General features: G+C 34.6%; 1 protein-coding gene across 7 annotated transcripts in view; it reads right to left on the bottom strand.

The window, feature by feature from the left end:
* Adgrl3 (adhesion G protein-coupled receptor L3) overlaps nucleotides 1–24,542 on the bottom strand; it is an 811,341-nt gene that overhangs the window by 422,589 nt on the left and 364,210 nt on the right. The gene's annotated exons all lie outside the window — the stretch shown is intronic.

Below are 24,542 nucleotides of genomic sequence, written 5' to 3'. Positions count from 1 at the left end.
GTACTGGGTAGTGTGCTGGCAGCCTGGAGTCTCTCAGTATGCAGACGATTTTCACCACAGTGCGGGCCGGTGACTATGAATATTGCAAACACAGTTAGCAAAAGTAGCTGTTCACCTTATTACATTTTCATGAGCTCAAAATATTTTATTTTCTTTTTAAAAATATCATTTTTCCAAATTCTGGAAGAAAGTGTAGATGTGAGAAATAAGTTCATTAATCATCAAACACTGATGCCACTTTCACACTAATTACTGTGATGCACAGCATTTAGGAATTTTGCTTGTGCTCCTTGCTCCACAGTTGCAGTCATGTACTTAATAACATCAGGTTGTAGCATTGCTATGGCACTGTTCATTTCTAGAGACAATATATTTAGGCACAATATATTATGTCAGCTTTATATATTTCATTCCACACTGCTAATATTACAATAGACTCTACTGTCCCAACATATGAACAAGATACACTCTTAATTATTACATACACAAACCTTAGAAAATATTAGTGAAAATTTTTAAAAGAATACAGAATTTCACAGTTGCTCTTTAATATATCATATCAAATAGAAAAGATAATCTTTGCAGCATAAAATTAAAACAAGACAAATACAGAAGATAAATTAAAATTACGCTCTTACATAAGTCGAGGGTTCAAAGCTTTTTCTAAAACAGCCTGAAGATGGGAAAACAGACATATCCAGAGCAACAGAGAAGCTGACATGGAATTTGGTGAGCACAGGGAACACAGCAGGAGGGGTAAGAGTCAGAGAGTTCCCATTGGGTCGGGCTCAGAAGGCACAAAATACAATTATTTAATTTTCAGAGCAAATCTTCTCTAACAGTTTTGTTTACTTCAAGTCACACATACATACAGTTTTTAGTAAACCAGAATGGTGAAAACTGCAAAAAATTCACTTGGTTGGAATGGAAAACAGCATTAGTGTTTTTCTTCTCTGTTGCCTCCTCTTATGAAGACTCCCGACCATACCCAAAGGGCTGCACATCCTAAAGCCCAATGTAAAACTGCTGAACATGTTCATTTCACCTACACAAACAGAGCACACCCTTCAGAGTCCCCTGAACACATTAACTAATTTAGTTGGCTTCGGGAGAGTGAGATGTACAAATGCCCCTTTATTCTGCACAGAAGGCTGCAAAAACCTAAATCCACCACTTTTTTTTTTTTTAGCAATTTTCATTTGATAAAAAGAGACAGCATTATCATTATTATTATTATTTTTTTTTTTTTTGGTACTGGGGATTGAACTCAGGACATTATGCTTGAGGGTTAAGCAGCAGATCCACTGAGCTAAATCCCTAGCCTGACAACATTATTATTATTATTATTATTATTATTATTATTATTATTATTATTATTATTAGACCAGGGAATGAACTAGGGACCTTGCGCTTACTAGGCAGGCAGTGGAACCCCTGAGCTAAGTCCCCAGCCTGACAGTATTATTACAATTTCATTTTTTTGGTACCAGGGATCGAACTCAGGACCTTGCGCTTGCGATGCAGGTAGTGGAACCACCGAGTTAAATCCCTGGCCCCCTGGCAGCATTAATTTTTAATGGCCTTCATTATTTTAATTTTCTCTCAAGATGTGTTTCTGTATATACTAAAGTAATAGTTATCCTGGGAAAGTAAGGAAGTGCCTATGTTGCACCGTCAGCTCTTCAGAATCGGGGTAAAAGATCCTCCATATTTTTGATTGGTTCAGCAAATATGTAGAATACTATTTTGCATGCATCAGGACAATACTCAGAAACAGGCATCATTGTTTTTTAACTATCTAACCTTATGGTTGGTCTATGACTATTGCTAGTTTCTAATGAGACTTCTAACAGAATCTATCACCCAGAGATTTGCCAAAGGAGGAAGGAAGTAGGCTTCGTAGAAGTAAATGGCTCATTTGGTACAATTCTCTCGTGCCTGAGAGACAGAAAATTATCAAACTCTTGCCAAGTACTGCATTGTACATGCTTTCCTTTCTAAAATGTTTCTCATAATCTTAAGCTGGCCATATTGCAACTGATTAAAATAAAGTTCTTTCCCCCAAAAATAGCAATTATTGAGCATGTTTTCCAACAGAAAATTACAGAACCATATTTTATATTTGCCATTGTAATGTCATTAAATGACCAAATTTCCATATTTATCAAGCTAAGCACATGAGAAATGCATGTGGTTAAATCTCAAACACTAGGTCAAATGAGTTGCTGATATATAAATTTCTTACCCTTAAATTTACACACACATACAATTAAAACATTGTTGGGTGATTTATGACAGCACCTAACATCTGTTTATTATAGAATGGTCCTGCATTTACTGACATTTTGACACAATGGAGTTTAACAGGAAGAAAAGAGAATATTTTTTCTATGGCCTAAGAATATTAAAATATTTTATAAGCAGTTGTCCTTTATAATAAAATTGCTAATGTTGATTATATGCAAACATTTTTAACCTCACTGTCTTTTTAGTATTTACTTTTTACTGCTGAGAAATTAATTCTAGTCTAACAGAAATAAAATACTTTGTTTCAATTCTAAAATGTAAAGTTCTGTTCCCCATGGTTAGATCCACTTTTATTTTATCATCCCATAGACAAGCAGATAAAATGTTAGGACTCAACTGAACATTAGAATTCTGACTAGACTCTTACTACAAAATAAGAAAAAATATGATATTCTCCAGTTAGTTTATCATTTTAGAACAATTTCCATGAAATTATTTCTCCATGAATTCTCTTCAACAAACTCTTAGACAATTGTTATTCTTTTCATCTATCACATCATTTACATTTCTGAAACATAAGGTACATCTCCCCAGGTTAGAAAATTTTTTCATAATATACCTTTTACAAGTCAATCCTGATATAAGATTACCTATCCTCTCTGAATATGAAATGACACACCTCCCAACCAGTCTGCTGACCTACCTCAGGGCAATCCTTGGAAGTAGGATTTGGTGGACATGAAGAAGCAATGCATTACTCAAATTTAAAGTTAAGAATGAGTCACAAGAATGAGAGCTAGGTTTTTAAAAAAGGTACTAGATTAGAAATGTTTGAGAAAGCTATACATTATATGCAGAGTCTCTTGCATTAAAATATACAATCAAATCCTTTTAAAGAAGTACATGTATATGTATGTGTATGTGTGTGTGTGTGTGTGTGTGTGTGTGTATTTAACGTCTCTCGACAAAAAATTCACATATAGTGACTGAAACTAGACTCCACAAAAACACTCCAGTTATTCTATGACTCTGGAAAACCCAAATAATTTAAATAACCATTAAGAGTCCCCATTTTTACTTTCAAAGTGATTTTTATTGAGAGAAAAATACATTATTACCCTAAATAGGACACATCTTCACCTATTAAAAATCTGTTTCATTTTCATTTCTTTGGGGGAAAAGGGATTTCACTAAAGGTAACAAAAAATAACCATGGGTAATTTATGCCCATTTTATTCAGTATATTTTTAAAAACCTGCTCATGGGACTTTTTAAAAATTCAGATCAGAAGCTGGAGGGTCCTAATTTAATATATTTGTTATCACAACTTTACACATTTGAAAATAGCACAGGGCATGCTCAACGGAAAGAAGGATTAAGACATAACAATATTAGGTGAAGCTAGGTTGTATAACTGAGAAGGTACACATAAATACAGGAAAGAAGATTCAGGAGGAAGAATTTAAAAATGTTTAAATATAGGAAAACTGAAGTAAGTAATATGATTTAAAGTATAAAATCATTTAAAAGTTAATCCTACATTTTTTTGGATGTTTTCATCATGAAGCATGTTTACAAGTCATTACATTCTAGTAGCCATGAAAATTAATCAGGCACATTCTTACTCATAAATGATTTTATGAAGCCTAATAAATGTTTTAAAATAGTTTTTAAGATGTAGTCCAAAATAGTATAGACAGTATACGTATGCTGCTTATTAATTATGTACATGCTCATGTCTGCAGAGGCAGAATTTATTATTTTAGAAAGTGAAGAATAATACATGAGTATAGATTTCTCTGGGAATACTGATGAATAAATTTTAGTTAATGTCAACATTAAACAATTTGGAACTCAAGTTATGTTTTTCCATGTAAAACTGGCAAACACATTAACCAGTAACAATACTGTTGTCAATAATTTTCCCGCCTCAACCCTGCTAGGCAACTTCCTTTTTAGAGTTAATATCTTTGCAGTTGGTATAATCTACATAAACACTAACAAGTAAGCATCATTTCCCATTCTAAAAAAATGCTAAACTATAAAAAATACAATTTTAATATACAAATGACTATTTCATTTTTTCAGCTCAATCATAGGCAATTTTACATTGGCTAACAGGCAGTCAATGAATTATTTATTTTTTTAAAATGATAGCAACTTTAAGAAAACAGATGTCATGGCTTCTGTTTAGATGTCTCCCTTAAAACCTCATGTGGTCATATGTGGGGCTTTTTCAGAGGTGGCTGGATCTAGATTGTGTGATGCTGGAATTGATTCATGGTGCAATGCTAGGATCAAGGGGTCTAGATTAAGAGTGTAAGTGCTGCCCATCATAAGTAGCCTGGATAGGATATAAGAAACAGAAAGAGATGTCGTCTTCCCTTGTTATTTTGCTGACTTCTCCCCACCATGAACTGTTTCTCCTCTATGATGCTCCTTTGTTATGCCCCCCTGCCTTGGAGATAGTGGATTATGGACTGAGACCTTTACAAATTGCGAACTAAATAAACTTTTCCCCCTTTAACTTCAGATGTTGGGTATTTTGTCTTAGCAACAAGAGAAAGGTAATTAACACAACTGCCAATTCTTGAGCTGATTGGATGCCACTAGAATACTTATGCTTTTGTTTTAATTTAAGCCTTATCTTTATGTTTCCGTGTATATCAGTGATTTGTGTTATTCTCATTCAATAGTAGAGATAGGTAAGCTACAGGAAATTCCATATATCTATTATCTTATTAGTAGTGCCACTCATCAAAGACATCACTCTGAAAAAGAAAACAGACACATTTTCAGAAGATAAAAGTCATGGATGAAAATTCCACCTCCTCATTTATAGTGTTTCTGTGAACTCATATAACAAAATATGTAAAAGGCCAGCAAAAGAACCAAATAATATAATAGGTAACAAATCCAAGGTTTCTGGCCCCTGAGTAACTAAGTTGTATTTAAAAATATATAAAATTGTTATGTTTATGTGTTACTCAACTATGAAAACCAAATGTAACTTGCCCTGCTTCAGGTGACTACATTAGGCAACTTCACCTTAAATTCCAAATAAGTGAAGGCATACCAATTCTAATGACATCATGTCTGAGGGAAAGAATTTCTAGTAAACCTATCATAATTGAGTATTTTACTATCTGGCTCCCATCAAATTTAATTATGAAGATCTAGATTTGACACACAACTCTATTGTGTGTTGAAAAGTTATACCATAATGGTCTTTAGCTTTTGTATTTCTAATGCCATCCAAAGTACACTGGACTCATATAGTATAGTTATTTAAGTGGTCCAAATGTTATAATTAAATTTTAGAAGATTTTCTAAAAATCTAATTTTTGTTTTCCCTTATGAAGAAGAACTAATTGCACAGCAACCCAACACAGGAAAATTCTAGAGAGCTGATAACTCTTCAGTTTAACACAATTCTTAGCATATCATTCTACTCTAAAGCCACTAAGGTTTATATTTACATCTCGACAGAAAAATAACAAAAACATTGAGTTTGCAAAATCTCATTTGTCCTTTTGCAATTCATGTTTGCCTCAGTTTTGATTGTTTTGAAATGTTTGAAATTCTCTAACTTTATAAGTATTTTCTTAGAGGTTTTATATATTTTTCAAGGATCATGCAGCATTTCAGAGTGAACTAATGGGAAAATATTGACACAGCTACTGGCATCAACAGAAGCACTAACAGCATTCTTAGGGACGCTGCACCTGTCATGCCCATGGATGGCGCCATGGTGGATCAGGAGTGTGACTGAGTACAGGCTCCATCAAACAGGCCAAACCACATAGTCTGGTGTGGGAGGCTAGCGGATGGCGATGGAGGCAGATTAATCAGCTCCTCAGGCTGACCAGGCAGGACAGTCTTTCTCTCCTCCGAGAACAGGGTCTATTGAGTAAGACAGACCCTAAGGATTTAAATGGTACGTAGCCTTTCTGACCTCTGTCTCTTATGAGCACTGGGTTCTGCTGGCTTTCTCTCTACTGGTCTACTCTTCTCCATTCATATCACAGCCACCCCAGATCAAGTTTCTTACATTTGGACTTAGAAGGTTTCCACTTGGTCCATTCTTTTTTCCCCTAAATCTCTTTTCACTATGAATGCAGACAGGGATTTTCACAATGTAGGACTTTATTTTACTTTGTAAACTGTTCAGTGGGTTCTATGTTGACAACTATACAAATTACTATGTACCCTCAAATTCATACAGTGACTGTAACATTCAGTATGACTGTATTTGGAAGTAAGACCTTTAGTAACTAAGGTTAAACAAAGTTACAAGGATAAGATCATAAATGAACATGATTTGCTTCCTTATAATAGTAGAATAAAACAAGAGATACACAATAACAAAGGCCGTATTATACAAGAGAAGACCTAGCAAAGAAATGGCTGCCTCAGAGCCAAGGAGACATCAGAACAAATGAATACTGCTGACAGCCTGCTTTTGAATGTCTATCATTTCTCCCCTCCAAAACTAACAGAAAATAAATTTGTATTATTTAAGCCACACACTCATTTCTGAATGGCTTCAGCAGCCTTAGCAATCTAATACAGTCATTATGAAATCCAATAAACTTAACACACCTGGCAAACCATTATTTTACCTTCATACACCCTATGCTTTATTTTCCTCTGATTTACACTTCAGCCTCCAATCTCATCAAATTGCAAGGACTCTCTCTATACCCTCATAATCCCACACATAGCCCTTCCTGAGTCTACAGCAAACCTTCCTCCCAGGAGGCCCTTCTGACCCCTCCCCGATGTAAATTTCAGGACTTGGCTGAGGCTCCCATTTAGGGCATTTCTCTGCCAATTCAGGGCCACATCAGAACTTGTTCCATGTAGTACATCCATTGCTTACATCAGTCTCATTACATCGGTCATATTTTATTCAATGTGTTTGCCATGCTCCTCTCCAACCTCTTTTCCGTTACGAATTATCTTAGTCCTGTTTAAATTCCTAGAACTACCTATGATTCCCAGTAAATTAATTATATGGAAGAATATCTTACAAAAGCTCCTTCCTTTGGCTGTTTCGAGGTTGTGGTGTCAGGCCTGGACTTGCTCAGCAGCCGTTGTTCAATACTCATGTCACGTACATGGCTTTTAGTAAAACCGTGTTGCAGTACAGAAACCCTGGATTGCTGAATGTTTGAAAAGTAAAACTTGCACTCTTTGTGTCAAAGTAATTTTATTACCAAACAAAACAATCTTTTGGTTTTACTCTTATAATTAGTTTGAAATCGGTGATCTTGTTCTACGCATAATTTAATCATATCTGGACTATAAGTGAACTGCTTCCAAACCACATGTGTACGTAGAAGACAGGGTGACTAAGGAAATGTCTATACTTACAACACCCTCACTCACGTGGAGCGGACAGATGCTTTTCACAAGCAGCCACATTATTTGTCCTGTAGTTATTGCAGACACACACTTACTCCTGATACCGCTAAAGGGAGATCAAATTCTCTCTCCAGTCAAAACCGAAAATCTTCTCTTGACTATACATATACATGAAAAGTGAAACAGATTATTTACTCTTTGAAGATACTGATTGTGGTAAAATCACTTTTATTTTCTGGAAATAAAAGTTATAGTAAGACAGGTTTAAAGGCTTCCAAAAAGCCAGAATAGTACCTGTTTGATTTCTGTTTTACTGCAAGATAGTTTTCCTGTAACCAAAGTGTTGTGATTTCTGTAGAATAATAGATGTTCTTTATTTATGATTTTTTAAAAATTTAATTAATTAAATTAATTTTAAATTAGTTTCATTTTTAAAATTCAGCCTGCATTGGAAAATAATTTATTTGGTACCCGATAAAAATAGTGTCCTCCCCCACCATCTTATTACAAATGAATCACTCAGGCCGGACGTGGTGGCCCACACCTGTAATCCCCGCACTCCAGAGGCTGAGGCAGGAGGATCGCTGTAAGTTTGAGACCATCCTGGACTACCTAGTGAGTTCCAGGTCAATCTCAACTACATAGTGAGACCCTGTCTCAAAAAACAAACAAATGAATCACACAGTACTTAGTAACTAACAATGGCTCACTTACTATGTGTTAAAAAATGAGATGTTATAATTTGGTAAAAATTGCAGAGCACATGGAATTGTTTTTATTGCTTTATAATTTAACCTAATATAAGGAAAGAGAAAGGAAGGAGCATTTGAGTTTTTATTATATTTTTATGTAATTGTTGGCCATGTCACAGAATGTTATTTAAATAATTTTAATATGCAGTTCATTAGTTATTATATTCCAAGAGAAAAATATGATCATATTTCTTGTTTTGCATTTCATGAATGTTATACTTTAAAGCAAAAATATCATTCCTTAAAAAGAAGTAAAGTTGGGATCAGCATAGAGCCTGGCTCATGTCCCTGACCCAGGTCCTTTCCTCACCTTGACCCTGACAGCCTGGGTGGGAAGGTGGGTGATGACAATGATGTTATCCAGCTCTCAGACCAGGGAGGAGCATGCCCTGGGCTTCACTATCATTCTCCAAAGACTAAAAATGATAAGAGAGAGATGTACAATTCAAAAATATCTTAGATGAAAAATTTGTTACATGACTAAAAATCAAAATCAAGCCCAATAATACCAGATATCTCCTTCTCAGAGTATTTCTTACAGACTGTATGTTATCCTGAACTCCAAGTACTTTAAAACTAATATAAGGAATTTATGTTCTTTCTTTCATAAATGAGCAATGATTTCTTCTTTGATTTATTTGTCATTTTTTCATGAAGGTATTGCTGTTGCAGAGATGTTAACGATTCTGAAATTTTGAATCTCTCTGACTGGGGTGAACAGCCCCATTAAGTTGAATCCAAGATGTTAGAACAAACAAACACAAACTAAAAGGAATGGAAACTGGTAAGTTTAAATTTTCAAAACACACTGTGCCTTGTTCAATTTTTCTTTCTAAAATTTTTATTGGACCCATGAGGTAATTCTTTGTTCCTAAACTTTTGAGTGTATCTGAAATAGCTCACTTAACTCTGGTTCCAACATGATGAAAGAGCATGTTCATAACCAAAGGTGACTTTTGACCCCATTTACATTTCCTGAGTTTTTAGATTATTAAGGGGGCTTCCAAACAGAAGATTGTGGCAATGTATATTTGGAAAGACACCTGAGGTTGGTTTCATAAACACTTAGGTTAGGGCTGGGAATTTAGCTCAGTGGTGCGGCCACCTGCCTTGCAAGCACAAGGTCCTGAGTTCAATTCCCAGTACCAAAAAAATAAAAATAAACTAAAATAAATAAACCACTTAGGTTGCATGTCCATGAGGTGTTTCTTTACAAGAATAGTTCTAATATGTTTCACCAGTACTCAGTTTTATATTAAAATGTTCCCCTTTGGGTGTTGACAGTTTCTTTCCTACAATGTAGTATTCTGGGTTGAAAAATACATAGATAAATCTATTGGGGTGATGACACTAACGATAATATCTGCTAATACTCTATTTCTGTAAATGATTTCTATAATTAGTGTGGGGTGGCTGTTCCTTATGGGATCCACCCAAATATTTTCGACATTACTGGCAGGGGAAAACAATACTAGAAGGACAAAATTCAAAAGAATAAGGTATTCTCTAAAAATCTACAAAAATTTTATTTGGAATGTCTCACTTAAACAGAAGGAAGGAAATCTACAAAATTTGAATCTTCAGTTCCAAGGAAAGCAACACTTGGTAGAGATGATACAAACAGGATATTTTAGCTTGGATCTAACCTGTACAGTCTTGTTTCCAAGAATTACTCAATCTGAATTAGTTTTGAATTAGTTGGGTTTTATCTTAAAAGTGAAATTTTGTTGACAAATATGTGATCTACTAATGTATATTCACAATTATGCTGACGAAAGAATATTAAACAATTTGCTTATAAAAAGATAAGTCACTTTAAGACAAAAAGAATAATGTAAATGACTAGGTATGACAGTTTATAGGATGTGTAAATGATGTTTCAATTGATCTGTTTAGAAGGGCACAGATTCTGTTTGTTCGCTTTTTTTTTGTTTTTGTTTTTGTTTTTTTTTATTTCTCCATGTAACGCTGGACAATTTTCTGCACAATTCTTTAAGCTTTCCATAGTTGAATGGTCACAGTGGAGTACTGGAAGACTGGTCCCTACATCACTGACATGACAGAGAAAACTCATTTTAAAGTACGCAGCATTCCTGACATATACACAGATGATACTGTTGTATCATCTAGATTCTGAACACTGTAAGAGGAATGAAAATCTCTTTTCATTCAGGTTTATTTGAGCTTCATGTGCACAGAATCAAATACATGTAAATTGTGGTAAAATGATGGCTGAAGTGTATTGTGATTGTGAGAATAAATGATTTCAGTTCATTGAAACAGGTGCTCATTCACAGCTTTAAAAGCAGCAGACAGACATTAATTGATTAAATGATTAATTTCTATGGTCACTAGAAATCAGTTCATGTTTTATTGGCTTGAAAAACTGGGAGAATGGTAGAATAAAATTGAAAAAAATTTAAAATTATACTATTATACAGGACTTATTCAATAGATAGTTACACCAAGATATTTGGCTCATGCACTTTGAGGAGGAAAAGTATCATTTCTAGAACGGACCTACTAGATTTTGATCCATGTGATGAAAGATAGAACAAAAATTGGAAAACACAGAGAATGTAAAAATAATGGAGATAATTTTAGAGTAGGAAAGTTATGGCTTGTTACATAGGCATATAAACTAAGGAGTGAGACAGTGAAGACTATATACTTTAAAACACATCAGGCCTGAAGTCATGGGTCTTAAAGAGATAAAATCGCCAAAATAGGAAAGTTTATGGTTTTGAAAGTTAAACTTCATATGCTTTAAGAATTTTCTCACCTCCAGTATCCATCACTCAGAGGTCACAAAATAAGTTATAAACAAGTACAACAAGAGAAATATTTACAAATATAAATACATTATAACATTTCTTTAGAAGCTGAGATTTTGCTAAAGACAAAATGAAGAAAGAATCTTTCTGAGTAAGGGAGAGATTCTTTAACACTTCCATTCTGACTTCAAAAATGACACCAACGTCTCCAAAATCCAGCATGATTTCCCTTAATAATGGACAATGGTGTCAAAACATTTACTTCTGAGCATAAAAACAACCATGTAGCACATGATAATATCCACGTGTAAAAACAAACAAACAAAAAAACCTAACAAAAAGATATTTCTGTGCAGATAACAAACTTGGAGACGGTATTTTATTTCTTAACTTCTTAAAGAGGCAACGTGTAGGTGGATCCGAAGCTCGGGCCTCAACTGAAGTCTGTTGTACAGATTTCAAACTCCAAGCTCAGAACCTACAGAATGGGGAATAGGTATCTGAAGACTAGGTAGTACTTTCTAATCATCTTCCTAAAATTAATATAATTTTATATTCAAGAGTAGCTTTCTTGTAAAAAATATCTACATAGTTTTTGACTATCTCATTTCCAACTGATTTCCCATTTTAATTAGGAAACTGTTTAAGCTAAGTTTTTTAAATATCTGAAAGATAATTGAGAGGAATATTTTTCTTTGTTTCACAAGGACAAATAACAGTCATTCTACTTTTCCAAGTAAATAGTTTTAAAAATATAATTAAACAGAATTAGGACAAAGGGTCATAATTACCATTGGTTTAATAATTTGTCCTGTTTGGCCAACAGTTTCTTCACTGCACTTATATGCATATTATTTGTGTGCACACATGTATGTGTGTATTTGTGTGTGAGCATTTCTATGCCAACCAGACCGGTGTACTATTTCAAAGCTGCCTCTTTAAGGATAGTTGTGTTCATGCTACAATCAGCAAACCGAACATGAAAAGTATTCATGTTACTTAGCTATCCATTTCCTCGGGCAAAGATGATCTATTGGAATTCCTCAGAAAGGTGGAAGGCCTTTTAATATGAACATTTTTTCAGACACTAATTTGTGATAAGTGGTGCATTTTTGTCACTCTAAATTCTGAAATCTCTGCAAAGAAATAATTCTGACTCTCTGAAATTGTTCATAGGTCTTCATTATTATAAAAACAATTATGTGTGGTTTGGGGAGAGAAGATGAAAAGTAAGTGCCCATATAAAGTTCAAAATGTGTAGCTGTAGCATATCAGAATCTCACGTAAAACACATCACATATAATAAAATTCAAGGATGTAACATGTCCAAACAAATAGAAACTTCAATACTATAAGTCCAGAGAGTAGAATATTATGTTTAACGTGTTATTTGTAATGATAAAAGATTTTCATGAATTTATAGTGATAAAGGATTTTCATAAATCATAACATTGATACACTAAATTTGTTAAGTAAATCCACATCTCTAGGAGTACATTAACATGTAATAGTAAAATATACAGAGTTGTTTAGATGAACAGTGTTGAAGGACTGAGATCAAAGCAGCTCTAAATAATTCAACAGCATCAATAATCTCAGGTGAAAAGGTTCTGCTTGGTTCAATTCCTCGTTACTCACCTTTGAACCAATATCCATCTAGTCTCTGATTTTCTGTAGGAACTATCTCTCTTTGACTAGTTTTGACACATGCCAGCTTCTTTTGTACTGCAGTATTCCTGTAGACATATACTCTTCTAAGCATTTTTCCTCACTGTACTTACAAGTCCATGAAACCTCCAAATGTTTATTTTCAGACATTGATAGTACTCGTAATTAGGAACACTGGCATTTTTGGAGAGGCCTCAAGTCTTTCTGAGCCAAAACACAACCATATATTTACATATCAAAATAAGCACAAATGCCTTAAAAACACATACATTCTTTTTAGTTTTTGGTAATATTAATTATAAATAAACATGATTCACATAACTGCCTGCTGTACAGCTGATAAGTAAATAGCTAACTTAATATATACCATTACTAAGTAATGCACTTTTCATAATAACATAATTAGGGTAATAGTTACATCCTAACACCTTGGGAAATAATATTTATCTTTAATTAAATTGATACATGTTGAGAAGAATCAAAATGTATTATGCAGAATGAGTTATTAAGTATATTTTATTCAATACTAGTTTTGGTAATAAAAATAAATCAGTTAAAGGTGTGACTGTTACAGACATAGTTTTTAGTGAGGATAACTTGGCAACATTTTTTTTTAACCATAGCTGAGCTCTGGTAAGGAAAAATAATTCAGAATATTAAGCAAGAATAAGTTAAATAATAGAACAAAAGTACTACAGTGAGGCATAAATAAAATTCCACTTTGATTTTTATAATCTGCTAGCAAGAGTTTTGATGATAATTTGCTAGTCATATGAAGTGTTAGTAATTATATAGCATTCTGTCACTTGTATTCCTTGGGTTAAATAAAATTGGTTTGAGCCACTTTTTCACTTACAAGAATGTGAAAGTACTACTGGGTGTGATGGTGTGCATCTTAGTCCAGCACCCTTGCCTCTAAGCAATTGAGCACCTCATCAAGATTGTACAGCAAAATAAAAAGCAAAATGGGTTGGGGATGTAGCTCAGTGCTAAGGACCTGGGATCAAGCCATAGTACCACCAAAGCGGGGGGGTAAGGACTCATAAGATATAATTTTTAATTCATGAACTCTCACTGTTTCTAACTTTATACACACTCAGTGATATCAGTTTTCTTCATTTCTATAAACCATATATGTTTCAAAGGATTTCCCATTTCCAACAGTAAATTTACTTTTTGTTGGGGGAGTACCAGGACTTGAACTTGGGACCTTGTGCTTGCGAGGCAGGCGGTGGAACCACTGAGCTAAATCTCCAGCCCCCAGTAAATTTACTTTTACTGAAGTCTATCTGTGTCCAAGGAAACTGTAAAAGCTAAGAATAACAAAATCCTCTTTCGTAGTTTACTTTTTATATAGAAACTTTTTAGCACAAGGATAATAGAATGTTTTGCCTAGGAATTTATAAGAAAAATAAATGCCACATAATAAAGTAAGTTTCATGATATGCTCTCATCATCATTTGGGAGAATTATTACTAACCACTAATAATGGGACCATGTACGTTTTCTTGTCAGTGATAGTAACTGGTTTGTTTTCACTTCCTGATTTAGTCACTTTTTAAAAAAACAGTACACATCTTGCAGAAGGCTCCCAAGGCAGTAGACTTAGTACTAAGCATGGATTTTGGAGCTTCACTGATTGCCAAGGTCAAAACTACACACTTACAATGTACATACTGTGTAAATTCAGTGAGTGACTTAAAAGTCTCTCTCTCCTCTTTCCTGAAGTATGGATAGCAATGGAACCCATTTCACAGGAGTGAGGGAAGAATACATAATTTAAATAGATACAAAGTCCACAGAACTATGTCTGATTCACAGGAAAATCTCAATAAATATTGATTATATATAGATAAAGCTGGAATATTTAGTAATGCAATCAGCTCCTTTCTGTTTCTCCAAGAAGTACTACATTATTCAAAATAAAAATTTTGTGTATTGCTGTATGTAAATATAATTAAAAACTCAATATTTGGTAGTTTTACATAACAAACGAGTTTCTTTTCTCATCACTCTGATCATAATAGAGAGCAAAGTTCTTCTCGAGTTTTTTTAATTTCTTTTTTTTTTTTTGGTATTGGGGATCAAACTCAGGTCCTTGTGCTTGCAAGGCAGGTGACAGGACCACTGAGCTAAATCCCCGGTCTTCCTGTGCATAAACTACCATCTTAGCACCTTTGCTACAATATGAAAAACCTCAGATTCCTTAAATAATACTGAATCTGGGCTTACAATAAAATTTTCAATAAATAAAACTATTTATGTGGTTTTCATTATTTCAATAAAAATTAAATATATTTCCTATTTAATTAAATCCACTTAAAACTGAAGCTAAAGGAAAAATGTTCAATCAGTAGGAAATGTGGATAAACTCCCAAAGAATGTAGCTGAGTTTCTGGACTGATTAATTTTTCTATGGTTGCTTTCATTAAAATCTTACTCTTGTTTAACCAATAGATTCAATCATATAAACTATGAATAGATTTGAATTCTTTACTCGCTTTTCCCAATGTACTAAAAATAGTGAACAAGGGCCTTTCTTTGTAGCCAAAAAATTATTCTTACTACTGTAGAAAGATATTTTTAAATTTGGGGGAAAAACAAAAACAAAAAACCTATGCTCTTTGTACTCAGACTATCTGCCCAATATATGTCAATAGTAATTTTAAGAAAATTTCTTAAACTCAACATCACTCACTATTTGTCATTAAATAGTGAGTAACAGTATTTAATCTTCATTTCTGTGAAGTTTAATAATATTTAAGAAGCAATAAATATGATGCCTATAAAGTAAAAGTCAGTCAAAATTTGTTAACACCTAATTTTCCGAAAGCCTCAGCTATCAAAAAAATTGAAGGTAAAGCAAAAGGCAAGATACTGATTTTGCAAAGCTATTAAATACCATTGCAAGTTCTTTTCCTCCAATCTAGCGCTATGCAGTTAGCCAATAGCAAAATGTAGGTTCCTAATGTGCTCAGGTCCTTTCAGTTTTGGATTTAAGCTATCCTTTATGAGCCTGGATTTGTAGTGCCATAACAAACCCCTCAGTCAGGTTGTTTATGAAGAGAAGCTTGGGTTCTGCACAGGTCTTATAAGGGCATCTACATCAGCTACGGTTCGGGGGGCGGGGCATCGGCTCTGTCAATCACAATCGCAAACAAATAATCACATGTCAAAGCAGAAAGCCAAAGAGCTGGATGGGACTATGCTAAGGCTTTTACAACAATTATGTAATGAGAACTACGCACTTTAACCCCTTCTGAGCACAAGGCCACGATCACTAAAAGACCTATCAGCCCCATCTCCATAAGCTTCTACCAGCTACCACACTGCCATACCAGAACAAGGCTCCCAATTCAAGGATTTTGGGGATCAAACCTATTCCAAAGCACATCATATTCCCTAGATAATGAATTTGCTACATCTGCTAATTTATCCTACATCTCCTCATATTCAGGAATATCTTTTTTTTTCATTTTTGGTTATTCTGTATAAATATTATTTAGATCTCAGTTTCAACAGACTGACTAGAGAATATAATATTACCTAAAATGCTGAAGGAAGAAAAAAGACTACAGTAATCATTTACAGTAAATGAATGGAATGAGACTCCTTGATATGTTATTAGATCCTGTAATCATTAAACTCATCAGCAGATTAGTGCACTCATTTTCACTGCTGAAAATGCTCTTGGAGGCGAGACCCATAGGAGCAGGTCCTCTAGAGGCAGCACCGCTTTGAGGGGTATCCACAGCCTTCCACCAGACCTTTGAACAGCCTTGGGGCCCGCTGGCTAGGGACTAAAACATCTAAGCTATAAGCCAAACTAAGCTTCTCCTCCTTTAAACTGAGGGCGTAAATTACTGTGTCCAAACAATGGGAAAGCTGTCCATATATAGAACAAGTTTCAAGTGGAGTCTATCATACTATGTCTCCCATATTGGTCTTTTGTAGTTTTAGTTAGTGGAGTTTATCCTGCAATGTACTTATTAATGGTGATAGCTACTGCTGGAGTTTCCATTGACACAGCCACATGAAAACAATCACAGAGAATTTAAGAGTGTCAGCAAACAGCTGCTCCAAGTTTATAAAACTCTATTTTTACACAACTGATTTGTTTTTGAAAGAATCTTGAAATTAATGGTACATTTAACAAATATTTTCTAATATATTTATGAATTTCGTTCCTCCAATATTTGTGTATCTAGAATACCATGACAGGACCGTGACTTTCTCCACCCCCAAAATGTAATTGATAAGCTTAATAAATTTCTATCTCTCATTTTATTTAATACGGCTGTATAATTTGATAAAGATCAAGATCTGGGAGTGGATAGAAAATGAGTTCAGTAATTTTCAGTTACAGTGGACATAAATGGTTAATAAGAATCACTCACACAGATAGTCCTACTTTCAAAATAACTTACTAATTGAAAAAACACAGATGATGATTTAAGCCAACAGAATGAGTATTATGTTGTACAAAATTAATAAAAGAAAACAATAATTTTCAGCTAAGAAGTTGAGATAAAAACATAGTAAAATTCCTGTTATGGTTTGGATGAGCTTTGAATGTGTCTCCAAAGGGTTGTATCAAAGTCTTGACAGTGAGACATTTAGAGTTTTCAATGATACAAACTGCTACTGCCGCATGCTGCCCTCAGTTTGCCAGGACTATGTCAGAGCCCTTATTTTCAGCATGTCCATGCGTGGAAGCCATAGAACTCGGAAGAGATGGGGCCTAGCAGAAGGTGACCAGGTCACAGAGGGTGCTGCCCTAAGAAGAGAACTATCTCTGAGTCTGGCGCTGTAAAAGATGAACATTCCCTACGGCCAAAGAACAGCAACACAACTTTCTTTAGTTTCGGTCACAATTGGTTATAAAACATTTAAATGGCTTATTAAATATTCTGCTTTAGCTAAGCATGGTGGTGCACACCGGTAAACTAGCATTCGGGAGGCTGCGACAAGAGGGCACTGAGAGTTCAAGGCAAACCTGGGCTACAGAGTGGGTTCAAGGCCAACTTGACTACATAGTAAGACCATGTCTCAATAAAAAAAATACTTTTTAAGAATTTAGTACCACCCACATGTAAACCCAATTCATTTCCATATAGCAAGGAACACAGTACTTGTTGGTATTTTAGTACACTGATCAAAAACTCTTCTCAGAATTGAAAGGGGCCAAAATATTAGAGAAGAGATAAATAAATATCCTGTAGCTAGAAACATTCTTATCTGTCCATATTCTTCAGGAATGAGATTTATATTACATCCTACCTTTCTTGTTTTAAACAAGCATGCATGGAAATAGCAATCCTTAAGCCATACATTATAAATGATAATTTCCATGTTTATGAGTTCTTGGAATGCAGAGGGCATGGGATCAAAAAAAAACATTCCTAAAATGAAGATTTGTTTTTGTCTTTCAAAATCTATAAGATAAATATGTATATATTTATCTTCTTTTGCCATGATCGAAAACTTCTTAACTTCAACAGGAATGAATACAACAGACACCAAAGTCTTTTTTTCCTTTTGTAAACTGTAAAATTCCCTGCAGTGTTACTGATATAAACTGAAATATAACTTTTCAAGAAGGTGAGAAACCATTCCATCTTTTTCTTTCCACATTGCAGATGTTGCTACAAATGTGAAAATATAATATTTCTAAAATACTGCTAAAAACTTAGATCTCTCATTGAAATAGAAAAATATATATTTATTATCTTTTTTTTAAAAATGAAAAATATTTCTAAAATATTCTGCAATGATTAAAAACAAGTGACATATTAATGTCCATACCTCCAGAAATACCTGCCAATATTTCGTTCAGAGTGGCCTCACTACAGAGCCTACTGAAGTAAACTGACTCCAAGTACTTTTTTAGCTTAAAAATTAAGCATTAAGGATAAATACACAAACAGAAAGTAAGATCAGTCACTGTATGTAATAAAGGAGATAGGGATTAATGGTAATTGACTTGGAAAAGCTTGTTGCAATGATGAAAAACACTCAGAAAGTGACATACTGTGCCAGTTGTATCACTTGGTAAATTTATTAGAAAATCACTGCCCAACTGATGTGGGTTAAGTATATGGCATATAAAAATGTTTCAAAGAAGTTGACAAAACTTGCACTCAATTTCATAAAACAAGTACAACTGGACATAAAAAAGTCAAATAGAAGTTGACAAAATAAATGTATTGAGAGAAGCCAGGCACAAAAACATATATTATAAAAAGCCATTTAAGTAAATTACCAAGTGGGCAAAATTGATTTAGCCTGTGCAGAGTCTGAATAGACTTGGGAAGGGGTAGAGTTGAGGGAGGTCACCAGGGAGCACTTCGGAGGTGCTGTCAGTTATCTGAGGCTTCATTTGGTTGTCAATTATCTGGAGATGATGACTGGATTTGAACTGTACATACAAGACATGCAGTTTTCTGGGTTATTTCAGTAGAAAGTTCTATATGTATATACATATATGTGTATCTATATACATGTTTGTTTCAAATGCCATTTCCATTTGTAAAATATGCACACCTATGTGTAAAGTGAGGCTTGTTATATCATGAGATATGACTGAAAAATATGTGCAGGAGAAGACATATTAGCATCTTCCCCAAAATACTCTCCCTGTTTGAACACACATATCCTATCCTTTTGCCACTTTCCAAAACACCCGTGAGTCCTCCACGGTAAGAGACAGTTGCACTATCGTGGCTCCCTTCACCTCCTGAATTTATGTAAAACATTTACTTTTTATGATCATTTTGGCTTTGGGGAAGAGCCAGAAGTCAGCAGCCATACAATGCCAGGCCAGCGAATCAGGCAGAGGAGGACCCACTGCCCTGTTTCAATGAGCCCGTGTTGGATGGTGAGGGCACCTGTGTTCCCGAGTTTTGGCACTCGGAAAAGAGGACTCGCAGAACTGCATTAGACGGTGGTGAGAATGGTGGGATCAGCGTGTCTGAAGTGAAGGGGACTTTTGGAGGGCAATTTATAACAATTGATCTCATACTTTAATCATTTTTAAAATGTAAATATTCACCATATATATTTGATTACTCCTTAAATTTCACACTCTGCTATAAGTAGCTAGCATGAAGGTATCACCCACCACAGGTGATATTCAAATTTCCCACGTTTACATGTCTTTTACATCCAACTTAAATTAGGGATTCAAACGGAAGCCTAGCATATCCTATACCTTCCCTTTCCTGTTCCCCTTCCCCTTCCCGTTCTATTTCCTTTCCTTCCCCACAATGAAATCTATCAAGCTAGGGCAATATCTAGCAAAATGAAAGCTTTTGAAGATGATGTGTACCTGATCTTCAAGGAGGGCTTGGAGAGGAGGAGGCCTTGACCCTAAGCAGTAGCCCATATAGGCGAAGATTCACGGTACATAAATAGTGGCAAATCCAAGGCAGAAGACACAATGCCATGTGACAAAGGAAGAAAAACGCGCTTTGGAAATGAAGCTGTTCCTCTGAGTCCCTTTGTGGTGTCTGTCCACTTACACATCTAGCATCATTTTGGCCTCTTCTAGTTCACTAATACTTATAGTTCAAGATAATGTCTACTATAATTTTTTCTTCACTGACATGCTCTGATACTGTTCAGCAGAGAAAAATCTCCTCTGATTTCAATACATGCAAATGAAATAAAAATAAAATGCCAAGTGAATGATATTGTTGGCTTTTTATCTTTAAAAAAAAAAGAAAAGACTTGCGGGCAGGAACCATGGTTGATTTATTTCCCCATTATACCCAAGTAAATCACAGTAAATTGCATACTATGGAATTTTAACTGCTGTCTGAGTTGATGATTGAAATATTCCCATTAATAATTACAGATAAGACAAAACAATCCCAAATGTAAATTTCTGAAGTTACCCAGTTTCTACCAGTCATTTTCACATTTAGACTCCAAAACTGGGGGTGAATTTAAAAAAACACTCTAAAATGAATACATATAAATCACAAAGAAACAGAAAACAGATATCAGAGTGAAGAAAGTTTTTAAGAGGCACGACATAATTAGAAAGCATATTTATTCACTTAAAATTAAAAGTTGCTTTTTTACAGTATCAACAGAGGCTTGCTTTCTAGAAGCCTATGCCAGATACACAGACAACTGTGAACTATGTGATAATACAGGTTTGACAATGTTTAAATGCAGAAAGGAGAAATGTAAATTATGCTAATGAAGATTAGAAGTTCAAAGGAGGATAAATGTATTCTGATTTTTGAACAAATGCTTTAGGATAATGTTAGAAAAAATAAGGGAGAGACAGGATATTTATCAGGTTGAAGGAATGGCATGAGAGCCTTTGGATTTGGGAAGAATCTGTGTAATCTCGGCAGTCCGTGAGGGTGTGCGTGTATATATGTGCTGAGGTTGAACCCAGGTGCTGTGCGCCCTAAGCATGCAGTATTATCAAAATATACAGTAAATATTTCCATTTTTAAAATAATACTACAGTAAAATACAGTTTGCCATTAATTCCCCTCAAAATACTCCCCTGAAACTCAAACAGGCTCATTCTTTTTTTTTTTTCCAATACCAGGAATTAAACTCAGAGCCTTGTACTTGCCAGACGGGCACAGCAACACTGAGCGACATGGCTGGCCCACACATGCCCACCACTTTAGGAAGTCCTCTTTGATGACATTACAATGCGAGATCAAAACTACAGTGAATGCTGCAATCACAAGCAATGTGAGGGAAAGGCAGGCTCTTTATGTCATTACAGTGGGCCCTCATCCACCTTAATGACCTTAATCGTTGATCTGGCACCGTGCAACCTCTAGCTTTTCCTCGCAGTCAAAATGGCCACAAAGGCTAAATGTTTTGAATCAATTCAGAAGGCTGAACCTGCTATGAAAGTGCAACTAAAGACACTCACAAAAGAGGACTTACAGAAATGCTTAAGAAAGTGGCAAGAATGACGGACTAGTGTGTTCATAACTGGGCAGAGTATTGTGAGGGAGATCATTGCCAATGTGTGCTACTATAATAAAATTTAAAAATTTTAAATATCCACTATCATTTTTAATGAACCTTGTACATGTTCTACCATTGAGAAACACCCCTAGTCACAAATTAGTGCAGTCTCGAAGGTAATGAAGAAAATAACTTTTCTTGGGCAGCTCTCAGATTTGATAGTTCAAGGGCAAATGTGAGAATCAAATGTTGTATCCTTTTTAAATCGTTTGCAAATATTTCACATTTAATTTACATGACAGTATACAATTTAATTTATGCATTCTTTGTATTTTTGGGTTTTTTTTTTCTTTTTGAGACAGGGTCTCACTATGTAGTCGAGACTAACCTGGAACTCACTATGTAGTCCAGGCTGGTCTCGAACTCAGCGATCCTCCTGCCTCAGCCTCCCAGAGTGCTGGGTTTACAGGCATGAGCCACCATACCTGGCTAATTTATGCATTCTTAATGTATTCAAATATCCAAAATATATTTTGCATCTCTTTTCGCCTTTGATATCTGTCTAATGTATAAGGCTGATATGTCACGAAGACATTGTTTAACAAAAGTATGCAACAATACAGTTGCAATGACTTTTTATACTCAGAAATAATCTTCCCATAAAACAGATACAAATACTTAGATCCTGAAGTAATCTGATTCTATAAGTTTAAATGTATTTACTTATTTCTTTCTCAGTGAGTTAATTGGTACTTTTCAGGTATACAGTACAGTTACATTCATCATTGGGATCTTGTACCTTTAGATGACAGGTCTTGGTTCTCATTTTTTTCCCCATACCTCTGTCTCTCTTTCACCCCCTCCACTCTCCCCATTTACAAAGACTTTGTTTCCAGTTTTTCATTTTCTCATATTTTTTACTTTCCCTTCTTTCCTTTCCCCTACCCTTCCCACTTCTCCTACACCTTTAGCCCTTTCTTCCTATTTCACATTGTCAATTATACCTCCAAGTTTAAATTTAAAAGAACACATTAATGCAAGATACCCTTTCAAAAGTTTGTTTCTATTATCATTGAATCTGCCAAATTGTTAGTATTATACATAGATATCATACTTTATTGTGCTTAGCATTACTTAACCTACTGGGTGTCGCATGACAGAGTGACTAAGATTATTATAAAGCAACTAAGGTGGCCTGGTCCATCCCACAAGATACAATGGATTTCTTCTTCGCAAGAGTAAAAACATTTATTTTTGACAAGCATAAATATAGTCTATTTAGTAGTTCAAATGCCAGGGAGAAACAGACTTCCCTAGAGAAATGACCACAGTTATTTCAGCTAACAGACAACTCTTACTAACAAGAACTCCAGGAGGGCTCACTCTGGGTGGGGAAAGCAATTTCACTCTGCAGATTTCTCACTTTTTGCTAGCATTCTTGAAAGGATCCATTATATTTTTTGCAATGACTGCAAGATTAAGGGCTTGTTTTAGAGTTTCTTAATAATATCAATGAAACGATTAAAACCATTTCAATGAAAATCTTACAGAGATCCAATAGCTAACGATGGCACAGTTTGTGTTGTATTAAATGGAAACCTAATCACAGAAAGGACAATTTCCTCCTCATCCTGCTCCATAAGAATGGCAGAAAACTACAACATCTATATGCAGCAAAATGCATTTAGGCATAATTGAAGGGATGTTACAATTATGGTGAAGAGAGACACATAAGAATGACAAAACACAACCAAAAGTTCAAATTGAATCTCTAACAACGGTAAAATCTTATGCATAACCACCACGCCCTTTTGCATGAACCATCAGGATTTTAGTAACAGGCAAAAGCCTTCAGATACTTCAGATGATTTGAGCATCAGAAACCTGGCATATGATGATTTGTTTTAATATTTTATACAGCAATAATTTTTAAATATTGACAAGCAATTTGTTGATCACTCACATAAATACATATTGGATTTTAAGTGACAAGAAGACAAATGGTTAAAAATGAGAAAGGCTTTCTTAAGTACAAGAAAGATGATCCTTAAAATATACTGTATATTTGCTTGTTAGTTGCTGGGGATTGAGCCTGAGGCATTACATGCGCTATCATATTTGTTTTTAAACTTCAATTTCTTTAGCTGTTTACAGTTACAGTTTTCTTGCTATTTAACAAACTCCTTAAATAATAGAAGAAACAGAAATTCTTGAATAAAAATCCTTGTGAAAAGATCATCATACTCAAGCAAATGAAATGAATGCACTAAATAAGTCACTTATTATTTAAGATTACCTTGGAGACAAGGCAGAAAGTATGAGGACTTTCAATAAATGCAAAACTCCCCTGATTTCTGAGATGATACAAGTGAACAAATACTTAGGAAATATATTATTTAATCAATTTATCAGGAAATTTTATTAGTACGAGGCATGGTGGCATAGCCCTGTAGTCCTACTATTCTGGGAGACCGAGGCAGGAGAATAACAAGTTCAAACCCATTCAGAGCAATACTGATATAGTGAGACCATATCTCAAAATAAAGAGAGAAAAGGCTGAGGACTTAGCTCATTCCAAAGCCCTAAGTTCAATCCCCTCTTCTACGAGAAATGAAAGAAAAAATTTTATCATAATTTAAAACTTCTATAATATAGGTTTCTATTATCTAATCTCAGAGTTAAAGACCTTTGCTTTCTATCTAGTGACATCATATGATATTTAATTCATTATTTTAAAAAGATGATATTTCATATAGTTTAAATTCATTAAATTTAATTTTATAGATAC

The sequence above is a fragment of the Fukomys damarensis genome, unplaced genomic scaffold (assembly GCF_012274545.1).
Source record: "Fukomys damarensis isolate Sample0158 unplaced genomic scaffold, DMR_v1.0_HiC HiC_scaffold_35, whole genome shotgun sequence".
NCBI lineage: Eukaryota > Metazoa > Chordata > Mammalia > Rodentia > Bathyergidae > Fukomys > Fukomys damarensis.
Note: the sequence above shows the minus strand (reverse complement) of the source record. Positions and strands in the feature narration are given on the sequence as shown.